The sequence below is a fragment of the Rhinoderma darwinii genome, chromosome 6 (assembly GCF_050947455.1).
Source record: "Rhinoderma darwinii isolate aRhiDar2 chromosome 6, aRhiDar2.hap1, whole genome shotgun sequence".
In the NCBI taxonomy this organism is placed as follows: Eukaryota; Metazoa; Chordata; class Amphibia; order Anura; family Rhinodermatidae; genus Rhinoderma; species Rhinoderma darwinii.
In genome coordinates this window covers 52,180,573-52,193,162 of record NC_134692.1, presented here as the reverse complement: position 1 = coordinate 52,193,162, position 12,590 = coordinate 52,180,573, and positions in this window count along the sequence as shown.

Here is a 12,590-nt window from a genome sequence, read left to right as displayed (position 1 = left end):
TCATTACGATTGTGGCGATACCAAATTTATATAGATTTTGTATGTTTTACTACTTTTATACAGTAAACACTTTTTTTCCCAAATTATTTGTTTTTGTGTTGCCATGTTTTAAGAGCCATCATTTTTTAATTTTTCCGCTGATGCAGCTGTATGAGGGCTTGGCTTTTGCGGAAAAACTTGTAGTTTTTATTGGCTCCATTTTGGAGTACATGTACAATTTTTGATCACTTTTTATCACATTTTTTTTAAAGGCAGGATGAACAGAAAACAGCAATTCTGGCATTGTCTTTTATTTTATTTTTTACGGTGTTCACCGTGCGGGTTAAATAACATAATAGCTTTATAGGTGGGGTCGTTACAGACGCGGCAATACCAAATATGTGTAATGTATTCATTTTTTATTTTTATTTTCTTATTAAAGTATTTTATAAGGGAAAAAGTGGGTTTTATTGTTTTTATTTGTGATTTTTATTTATTTATTATTAACTTTATTAAACTTTTTGATAACTTTATTTTTAGTCCCAATAGTGGACTTCACTATGCGATCTTCTGGTCGCTTTTATAATACACTGCAATAATTGTGTATTGCAGCGTATTTTTGACTGTCAGTGTAAAACTGACAGGCACCTGCTAGGTTATGCCTCAGGCATGGCCTAGCAGGCATCCACCACAGGCAGACCTGGGGGACTTTGTTAGGACCCCGGCTGCCATAGAAGCCATTGGCACCCTGCGATTGCAATTGCAGGGTGCCGGTGGAGTGGGAGAGGGAACTCCCTCCCTCCAAAACCACTTGGATGTGGCGCTATTGAGCGCCACATCTAAGATGTTAAACGGGTGAGATCGATGTTGAAATCGATCCCGCCCGTTAGAGCAGGTGCCCGGCTGTCTTTAGACTGCTTGACACCCGCTTTAGCCGGCACAGGACACCCGTGCCGGGCTTATGACACAGCGCCGTGAAAAGGCGGCGCTCTGGCATAAGTACACTTAACGGCCACAATGAAATTCCCGATCGGGCCCAGTCCACTGTGATGAATTATTCCAGCCACAACTCGTCTCTGCAGCATTTTTCACTTTTCCAGCAACCTCCATACCTATACCCCATTCTCTAAACAAACTCGTAATCCACTTTGCCTCAGATGGTAATAATGATACCTCAGTGCTCGACACAATAAAAGTGCCCCATCAGTAACTGTGCCCCCTTTGTGCCCCCACAGTAATGCCCCCTTTGTGCCCCCTTGCATCCCCTCTAGATAGTGCCACACAGCCCTTCCCCTTTTGTAGATAGTGCCACGCAACCCCCTTCTTGTATATAGTGCCAACCAGCACCCCTTGTATATAGTGCCACACAGTCCCCCTTTGTATATAGTGACACGCAGCTCCCCCTTGTATATAGGGTCACACAGCTCCCCCTCTCCTTGCATATAATGTACATAGCCCCCCTGTATATAGTGTCACAAAGCCCCCTTTGTATATAGTGCTACACAGCCCCCCTTGCATACAGTGTCACACAGCCCCCTCCCTTGTATATAGTGGCACACAGCTCCCCCTTCCCTTCTATATAGTGACACACAGCTCGCTCCCCCCTTGTATATAGTGGCACACAGCTCCCTCCCCCCTTGTATATAGTGGCACACATCTCCCTCCCCCTCTGTATATAGTGACACATAGCCCCCCCTTCCCTTGTATATAGTGGCACACAGCTCCCCCTCCCATTGTATATAATGACACACAGCTACCCCCTCCTTGTATATAGTGGCACACAGCTCCCCTTCCCTTGTATATAGTGGCACACAGCCCCCTCTACTTGTATATAGTGGCACACAGCTCCCCTTCCCTTGTATATAGTGGCACACAGCTCCCCCTTCCCTTGTATATAGTGGCACACAGCTCCCCCTCCCCTTTTTATGTAGTGACACACAGCCCCCCTTCCCCTGTATATAGTGGCACACAGCTCCCCCCTTCCCTTCTATATAGTGGCACGCAGCCCCCCATTTCTTTGTATATAGTGTCACACAGCTCCCCCCTCCCCTTGTATATACTGGCACACAGCTCCCCCCTTCCCTTGTATATAGTGGCACACAGCTCCCTCTCCCATTGCATATATTGGCACACAGCTCGCCCTTCCCCGGTATATAGTGGCACACAGTTCCCTCCTCCCCTTGTATATAGTGGCACACGGCTCCCCCTCCCCTTGTATATAGCAGCACGCAGCCCCCCTCCCCTTGTATATAGTGACACACAGCCCCCCCTCAATTTTTTTTTTTACTTACCTTGCCCCGTTCCCACGACGGACGGAGCGCTGCATGGACTTTGGCATGGCCATATGCGCAGACCAGCGTGATGCAATGACGTCATCATGCTGGCCTGCGCAGGGAGTCTTCCCAGTGCCTTATAGGCTGCAGGCCTAACATGGCCTGCAGCTTATAGTACTCAATCTTATCTGGGTCCTGAGGATGCAGATACAATTAAATGTGGCTGTCGCTAGCACCAGGGCCCCATCCGGGGCTAGCGACACCACCGGGCATGAGGGGCTGCCCGTGCTGCCCGGACCATAAATGTTATGTGCCAGGTGGTGGGGGCCTCCTTATGCCTCGGGCATGGGAACTCAGAGAGGATGGGGGCCCTGTGCCGATCTATGCGCATAGCGTTTAGGGCAGCTGAGCGGGCCCCCACCCCCTCCGGGCCTCTGTGCAGCCGAACCGGCAATATGTCCGCCCATGACATGCGCCACTGTCAACAAAGGTCTGGACTCGAATGCTCGCTGTACATTAGCAATTTCATACGCCCATTTTTGGTAATTCATGGTTTGGCCTGTGAAGGTTGTTGTTCTGGATGACAAAGCCAGAAAGTTGCTGATCGATCTTTGCTGTTGATCTGTGGTCTGCTCTGGGCTTCTATAGATGGGATGCAGATCTGTCATTTGGCAGCAGCAACTTCACAAGACCTCACCTGACAGCGACCAAAAAAATCCCAACATGACATATCAACTTTTCCACAGATATCTGTTTGTGGTTGACGTCTGTCACGCTCGTTTATGTTACAAAAAGGCAATGACAGTCCGCAAAAAATGGTCTATATCGGACCTAGTGCATATCTAGCTTAAATATTGCAACAGACTGTATCTGACAATCGTTCTCATGAATCACTGGGGTAGGACTAGAGTTTAGATAAAAAATAACTTTTACTAATATCTTAAAAAAAAGTGGGCAGACATAAGAACACATATATTTCTCCCTAATGCAGGGACAGTCAAGTTTTCAATTATTCAGTTTTTCTGTATTGGTAAACTGTATTGATAAACTGTGGAATCAATGGATACAGTTATGCAAATAACCCAGATTCGTTCAGAGGGTATATACAACGTTCCGAAATAGTATCGATTAATAAAACTTTCACTCAAACTTAGGTATTGATGTTTCTGGGGTTATAAACCCCCCTTACCCATTCTGTAGTACAGCAGGGTCCGTGCTATTCTCCACTGTGGGGACTGGGAAACCCCATTGCCCTTTTTTTTTTACATACACAAACATAATTTTTCTTTATAAATTTGCTGCATCTTGTCCTGTGCTAAAGCCAGAAAATGAAATCCAAGCCTGCTACGAGCAGGCGTATGTTTGCACAGCTTTTTGTACCATTTTCTGCCTTTAAACGTAATAAATTTGTCGGACCTCTGCTGGCCCAAGCCTCCTCAGACTAGATACCACCCACTTTTTTCATCAAAAGTATCGAGGGGAGAGAAAAGTTGAAAATTATAGCAGAATTATAGCGTGCAACATAATTTGCGACATTCTACACCAAAACACTACTCCAAGGCATATGATAAATCCCCCCCTACATGTTTAAAAGATGCTCGCAAAGGCAAAAATGGTTTCAAATGATTGTTACATATATAATTAAGGGACAGGGAGCCCGACAGTCTCTTGGCTTTCCTTCCACCCCTCAGTTTCAATATGGCAAGCCTATGAAAGCTGTCTGTAGAGTGGATAAAAATTCATGATCAACTGAAATACTTCCTAGTCTCATTAGATTAGGGATTGTCCCAGGATTCTATATTACATTTCTCTGTTAATGTCACAAAAAACAAAAACATTTTCCATTGGAATTGTTTTAAAAAATGCTCCTGTGTCTAAATATTGCTGGTACATACTTGTTACGGTGCCCCCTGGTGTTCTTTTGATTCCCTCTCAGAGCATCCTCCTAATGTATCAAGTGCTGGTGGTGACATTTGCTTAGTAGCTTAGATCCACCACTAAGATCCTATTATACAGTGATTCCTCAGTGATTTCTACTATTGTGCAGGCCAACCTGTAAGAAGGGTGAACTATGTAGCCTATGGACTGTATGAGTATTCTTTTTTTTAATAGTTGCTTGTCGCTTTAAGAACAGGACTGCAAAACTCTTTAGGGATACTGGGGGACAGTGATAAGGGAGGTATGGAAGAGTTGCAGACCAAGAAATAGCTTGGGGGTGACCGGAGACAGAGCGATGTGATGCTGATGTGCCGTGCCATGTAAAGAAGAGGTTTGGCGCCTTTTGTGGAGAAAACGCGTGAACCGCGTGTGGTGCTAGACGTGGATGCTATGGTCTGTGCACCTGGTTACCAATGAGGGGCTTGACTTCCTGCGCGGAGGTAGTGAAGAATTGGAGTGGAATGCCAGAGAGGTGACACGGGCCTATGTGGAGCTTGGAGAGATCACTGGCTGAAGAAGTAAATCCTTGAAAGGGAACAGAAAAGCTGATTTACTGAACAGAGTCGGGAGTAGGTATCACGGAGCAGATGGTGAGCTATTAAGAGACTTATAAAATCTAGGGCTAATAGAGACAGGACATGGAAGAGGGTGGCTTTAGAGTTCAGTACAGGCCATCACTGAAACGGTGACAGCTGGAAAGTATTGTCGGCTGGAGTGGTTAGCCTTAGAGAGTCTGCTGGGGCTGTAGAAATAGTCAATCCATGTGTGGAAACCATTGGCGAGTGAGAGATAATGTGCTCAAACCTGGGTTAAAAACTGTAGTGGAGTCTAGTGAGGGAACTAGATGAATCCCTGTATTCGTGGGCCTGTGAGGAAGCTGCAGTGAGGACTTATTGCCCTGTAAGCCCTAAATATGGCCTAGTGATTGCAGCTCTGGGAAAGTCTGAACTGCTGGAGTATTCCGGAGGGATATTATATGGTAACCATTAAAAGTCAGGGCCCTAGAGAGAAGGCTACCGTGATCCCTTGCTGACTAGAAGTATAGGAGGAGACTGAGGCAGGGTATGGGGTTCCTCTGATGGAAGTGCCTGTGAGGCATGACTGACAGAGGAACGTTGAGAAACAGTGCACCTAATATACTTAACCCTTGGTTTGCAGAGTAACACTGAGCAGTGGCAAGAAGGCTGAACCCTTGAGAAGCATAAGACCGTGGGTGAGAGTCCAATCCCTCGTAGACTGAAACCCAAGTAAGGGTGAGATAGCGACCTAAGTGCAGCACCTTAGAGAGACTGACATCCAACAAAAAGGCGGGAAAACCTGTGAGAGAGGTGTGAGGCTGTGTAAAGCAACAAAGCCTGGGTGTGGTCTCAGGAGACAACTATAGACCTGTAGAGGGAGATATTCCTGGTTGGTTGAAAGTTTATCTGGTTAAACATTCCTTTAAAGTTTAAGAGACTGTGCCACTTTATGCGTTGTAACTACTCAAGCTTACTGGTCCTTATAAAGAGAACGTAACCATATGCTTCGTGTGCCACTGTGACATAAGTTGTGCTCAGTAAAAACAATATGTGCAACTTTCATTTGGTCTGCAATTGTGTTTTCTCAAAGGGAAACAACTCCAGTAACCACATGTTACAAGCCAATAAGAATCGGCGCTCTGGAAATACTAAACACAATAGGTGGAAGTTCTGCAAATCAAAAGACCACCAAGGGGCACCATAGCAAGTATATAACAGCAATATCTAGGTAGAGGAGGATTTCTTTTAAATGATTCAAACTGAAAAATTGCATCATGTGTGACCTCCGTGAAATTCAATATTTAATCGTGGGACAAGTCTTCGTCAATAAGGGAGAGCTGAGATTGTCATTTAGCACATTTCATGCTGATTTTTGGAGGATGTATCATCACAGTGATTTTCTATAGGACATAGCAGATAAACCTGCTGAATTATCTGTAAAGGGATTGTTCAATATAATGAGTATAACTTAGGTAAGAAAAAAAAAATGTCAGAGTATGAGATAATATAAGAGGCACAACTGTGTCTGAAGTAAAATATTAGGTCACTACAGTGTTATCCCAATGTTTACAATATAAACAGCTGAAAGCAGATTTCACTATAGTGCGCTTGACACCTCTACCCTCTATTCTCAGTTCCTGGAGGGGGTGAAACATAACAAAAGAACAGCAACGTGTTTCAACCCTGTACTAGGGTCTTCATCAGGCATATATATAGGTATATATACGCCTGATGAAGACCCTAGTACTAAGTTGAAACGTGTTGCTATTCTTTTATTATGTTTCCCCCTTCTGCAAACAGGGTTTTTAATAAAAAGTTTTCTCAAGTTGACCCCGCCAATTTGAAGCATTTTCACTTTGACAGAACGAACACAGGAGCGCCTCCATGGGGAGTTATTTATTTTTCCTTGCTATTCCTAACTAAGGAAGTCGTTCCCCACACACATTCGATGCAATACTCCGGAGGCTTTTGCATACTGTGGGTCTTTCGCAAGCAGTAATATACTGCCGAATGCTGCAGAATTGAGTTGTGCCGACTATCCTGCACAACCTGAATAGGTGAGTCAACTACTGTTATTCACCTAGGCTGACCATTGATTGTGTATATTTATGGTACTTGTCAATTCTCCCACGTATCCTGACGATATTTACCTTAGAGGAGCGCCTTTTTGTTTCCCCCTTTTCTTTCTCTCATTTTTTTGTTCTACTATTTTCAGTACCTGTCATCTCACAGTCCTGTGCTGGGAGAACATTGCACGCAGCCGGCAGTACAGTAAAAGCATCATCTTTACCAACAAATATACACAACTCAGCCATAATGTTAAAACCACCTGCCTAATATTGTGTACCTACCCCTCATGCCGCTAAAACAGCTCTGACTCATGGAAACATGGACTCCACAAGACCTCTAAAGGTGTCCTGTAGTATCTGGCTTAAAGACGTTAGCAGTAGTTCCTTTAAGTCAGTAATTTGTGAGGTGGGGCCTCCGTGGATCAGACTTTTTCCAGCACATCCCACAGATGCTCGACCAGATTGAAATCTGGGGAATTCAGTGGCCAAGTCAACACCTTGAACACTTTGTCATGTTCCTCACACCGTTCCTGAGCAATTTTTGCATTGTCACATTATCATTCCATTTGGGAATACTGTTACCATGAAGGGGTGTACTTGGTATGCAACAAATTTTAGGTAGATGGTACATAACAGCCACATAAATACCGGGACCCAAGATTTTCCAGAAAGTCATTGCCCTTGTCAAAGTCGCTTAAATACTTATTCTTGCCCATCATCCCTGCTTCCAACAAATCAACTGCCAGAACTGACTGTTCACTTTCTGCCTGATATATACCACCCCTTAAAAGGGGCTATTGTAACGAAAAAAAAAAATCTATGTTATTAACTTCACCTATCAGTGGTTTAATGTTATGGCTGATCGGTTTATGTGTTACTATGTGTGTGAAAATGTTTTACAGTGCTGGCAGTTCAACAGATCAGTTTTCCCACATAGAGTCTTGTAGAAGGTCATTTAGTACACAAAATCAGTAAAAATCATTATTTTAAAGTATTTTGCAGCTGGCAGTTTTGTATAAATATAGCAGTAATTGTTGAGAGACAATTTATATATGACAGCTACGTTGTACCGTGTGGTGAAAAGAAGTTTCCAGCCCTCTATAAATGCAGGTAGCTTAATATGAGTATGCACGAGACAACAGACGTTTTTTGAAAAAAGGCTTTCTTTCTATATATAGAGTATCATAATATCAGTAGATACAGTATATCAAATAAGTAGTATACCATCACCCATAGTGCCAAAAGTCCAAAGTACGTCCAGAGTTGTTGTACTCTATAAGAGTTTGAATAAGCGCGGAGACTCCATGGGAGGGGAATTTGCATCATGCCACATTGGGGGACCGCCATCTACCCAAGAATGAAGGGAAAGGGGGATATTCCCAAAATGTTGCATCGGCGTGGAAAGACGCTAATTCCCTCCTTGTGAACCCTCCGCACTCAATCTAACTTTCATGGAGTAAAACAACTCTGGTTCTATGGACTTTTGGCACTATGGGTCATTTAGATAACTTTTCAATATTATTTGCGGTCCCTTTACATAGAACGACTTTTTAAATCACGACAAGCGATAAGTGGCTTAAAAAGGCATTCCCAAGGAACTGATGGACATTTCCATCAGGACATTTCTTGCTGTCAGTGAGGCAGAAACAGCCAACAGTAAATGTTGCTATGAATGTTTTACATACCGTGTGGGTAACTTAAAGGGGATTTTCAGGAAAACTACCATGTCTTGTCTGTGAAATGCTTATGGCAACTGAGAGATTGAGGCCCCTGGGCAATTGCCTTTATTGTCCAACCTATAATCTGGCTGTTTGTACATTGATACTCCATAAACCAAAATTTTCAATCATAGAACAAAATTCTGAAAATTTTCCTCTTAATTGTTCGTAAAGCATAGTCAGTAATAGCAGAAAGTAGATCAATTCACAAAGTATGCTTTTCTTGCTCAGTATAGGGTACAATCTTAATAGATCTGATTATTTGCAGTCCAAAAATAATGATTAATGTTAAAACAAAATGTGTGCTGAAAGTTTTAACACCGTTGTACTGTAAATCTGCTTTAGGTGTCATTTATTAAAAGGACAATAATGCACTGACTATATATTTAATATATTGTAAGTACCTATTTTGACCTGTTCATCAAATAAGGGGTTAACCAGGTCACTACGTATCTGTGTACAGGGGCACAGGGGAAGCTTTAGAGCAGCTGGTGGAATTTAGTAGCATTCTGCTCCAGTGCCCTTGTGTTCTAGGGCTTAAAATTGATTTTCTTCTCTTGGCACATGGAGATCCAAGCTAAGCTCTCTGTCCCAAAATCCAGCACCACAATACTCACATAAAGCATATAAACACACCATAGTATCCAGATCCTACTGTCACTACTGTAAACTTATAAGCCACTCATCCTTGGAAAGAGACATCTTAAGGGAACCCACTACGATCCAGACTAGGGTCATATATAAGACAAAAATTTAAAATATCCAGAATTTCAAATTTAATTGACAGCTTTTTTTTTCTCAATATAATGTTATTGTTTTTCTTGGAAAGTAAAATAAAATCGAGGTCATACAAAAGTACAATAAAAAAATCAGAGAAGGGAAAATCAATCAGTTATTTCAACTTTCCACCCCTAGCCCAACCCGCCCATCTTCCCTCCTATAATCCGCCCCCCACACTTTCCCAGGGATGTATAGATAAGATAGAAAATAATAAAAAAGGTGTTCCTTATTGTTTCTTTAGTCAAAGGCCTAAAAGAGATTTATATTGATCCTTCAGGAGCCATATCTAGTTTTCCCACTTCTCAAATAACTTTGAGATTGTCCACATTATCTGGTAGTGGCTATTTTCAATGAGCATGATCCTTTTTAATGGTGCTTCCATTCCGACAAAGATGGGGGTTTATGGTCGTCCATTTATATAATATTACTAGCCTCGCTATAAATAGTAATTGAACTATAAGGAGCTTATTTAGTTTCAGAAGCTTCAGAGGCTCTTGGTCTCCTAAAGAACATACAGCAGGGTTAAACAGTAGTTTTTGCTTATATATGGCCTCTAAAGGCTCCCTGACCTTGCTCCAGTATCTGTGTAGCTTCGGACATTTCCACATCAGATGCATAAGGTCTGTTAATTGATAGCGTACCCACAAATTTCCTCAGACTATTGCGCTTAAAAAAAAAAAAGGAGAAAGAAACTCACACAGAGGAAATTTGCGAGGAAAAATTAAGAGAAAAATGGGGGAAATGGTACGAGTTCCAAAATTCTGGAACATTTTGTCTTTTTGTTGTTTTTTCTATTTAATATTTTCATGCACAATTTTTTTTCGTGCATACGCCCTTCATGAGGCTTTGTATTCACGAGGCCTCTACCCCTATAATTCCCCACTGTATCGCATGAATACATGAGCTCACAAAGCTTGACAAGGGGGGTATGCCCAAAACGTTGCTACAAGTCTCACAGCGGTGTTATATGCGACATGGATCAATAAAAATTATATAATTATATAAAATGATATAATTTAATTGCACCTGCGAATTGGAGTGCTGATCCCTTTCTTTTTGTTGGAAGAAAATCCCTGGACCAACATCACATCTCTCTATATCTTGTTTAAAGATACTATAATGACATGGAAAAAGATAAGTAAGATCTATAGAGGAAAAATATTTTGACAGAGAATTGGAGCTGGGATATAATCCACTTTTTGAGCCAGTAATGAACAGGAAATCGTGGGTAGAATGGAGGGAGAAAGGGATTAGTAAAATACAGGACATAATAGATGCCAATAGAAAAGTAAAACTGTTTTCTATGTTAAAAAGGAGAAGAGAAACTAGAGGAAAATCATTCAACAAAAAACAGGCAATTTAGGGAATATGGAAAACAAAAAGCTCATGGATATGTGTAAAAGAATATCTCAGTCATTTAGAAGAAAATATTAATAGCGATATATAAAGGGGAGATAAAAAAAAGAATAGGATTTAAATAGAAAAATTCCCTATATATCCAGCAAGGAGCAGAGGCAATATTTGAGAAAATTATAAAGGCCCTACAAAAAGTAACTAAAGAAATCTCCTTGGAAAATTGGAGAGAAAGGTATTGGTGGGTAATGCATCAAACCATCTACGCATTTAATAAACCACTGGGACATTATATTCAGGGGTATGAACAGAATTGCCCAAAATGTCATAAAGAAAAATATGACATATTACATGGGCTATGGTTCAGTCCAATGTTAAAAGGTTTTTGGAAAGAAATAAAAGAGAAAATAAATAATTTATATGGAACACAAATATCCGTCGATGTATGGTAACATATTCTCCACCCAGATAACAATCTGAGCATAAAAGATAAACCAGGATTTAGAAAGTATAGTACAGATGTGATGTTGATAACTGAAAAAAAGCTATTTCAGACTATTGGATCTATAGGTCTTCTCAAAGATATTTACACCTTAGAGCGATAGTAAGAAGATTAATAATGTTAGAGCATAGAAATAATATATACACGAAAGGGCGAAAAGCAAGTTGCAATAAAAAGATGAGTAGTATGATTAAACTGGTTTTCTCCCCAGATGAACTTGATCTTACATTTGGAGAATTTAAATATGAAGAAAGGATATAAAATAAAGGAAAGGTCGCATTATAGTGGGTACGAGAGAAATGCAAATAGAACAAGCGGATCTACAACGGCGCTGCTAATTGATGTGGACGAGATAAATCCCGAAGTCAAGTAGTAAGTTTGAATAAACTCTTTTATTCGCAACGCGTTTCAGCGCCGAACTGGCGCTTTCATCAGGCATAGGGATACAGAAAGCAAGACACAAGTTTATATAGGGCCAGTTCAGATTGAGCAATTGGGTAAAAAACCGCGAAAAACAAATCGGAAGGTCAAAGTTCACATTTAGCAATCCGATCTGCTATAAATAAATGAAAGTTTTAATACATAAGTAAAAGGGTATAATTAATAAGGGACTATACGTCCTATCGGGAAATGATAATAGAACATAGTAAAATACAACTAAGTGCAGTATATAAAAGACAGTTTATCATTCAAAAGTTTAAAACAATAGTTAGGAGTGAGTGAAAACTTGATTTTATTAGTGTATTAATGAATGAAAGGTATGTATGTGGAATACTATAGTATGTCAGTGGAAATGTTTATGTTTACATGTTGCCACGGAGACCCAATGTGTTACGGAAGCCGAGGCGTTCCATACCGGATGGAACGCATGGTGAACCGCATATGGTGGAACGCAAGGTGAACCGCATTCCGTCTCGGGTCGTGGATTTACTCGGACAGGAACGGGACCTTGGAGCGATTGTTCCAAAGAAGGAAGGAGAAGGGAAATAATAGTGATAATACCAGGAAACTGTTTGGAGATGAGGTGTGACGGGGCTCATCTCCAAACAGTTTCCTGGTATTATCACTATTTTTTGCGCTTACTTAGTCATTCGTTCCTTTCAAATGAATAAAAAGCTTAATGTGCATATATTGTTATATTTGTATATTTTTGCTCTTTGAATATTGGCTTAGACTACCGTACTACTGTGCTCATTCTTTAAAAACTGCCCAGCGTTCTATACAAGTAGACGCCGACAGGTGACAAATTAGCATATGGGCCACATCATGACCCTAGTTTATATCTAATATTCCATCCTCACTCACCTGTCCTCCGATCCCCATACTTCTATATTTCCCTTCTCCTTCCTTCTTTGGAACAATCGCTCCAAGGTCCCGTTCCTGTCCGAGTAAATCCACGACCCGAGACGGAATGCGGTTCACCTTGCGTTCCACCATATGCGGTTCACCATGCGTTCCAT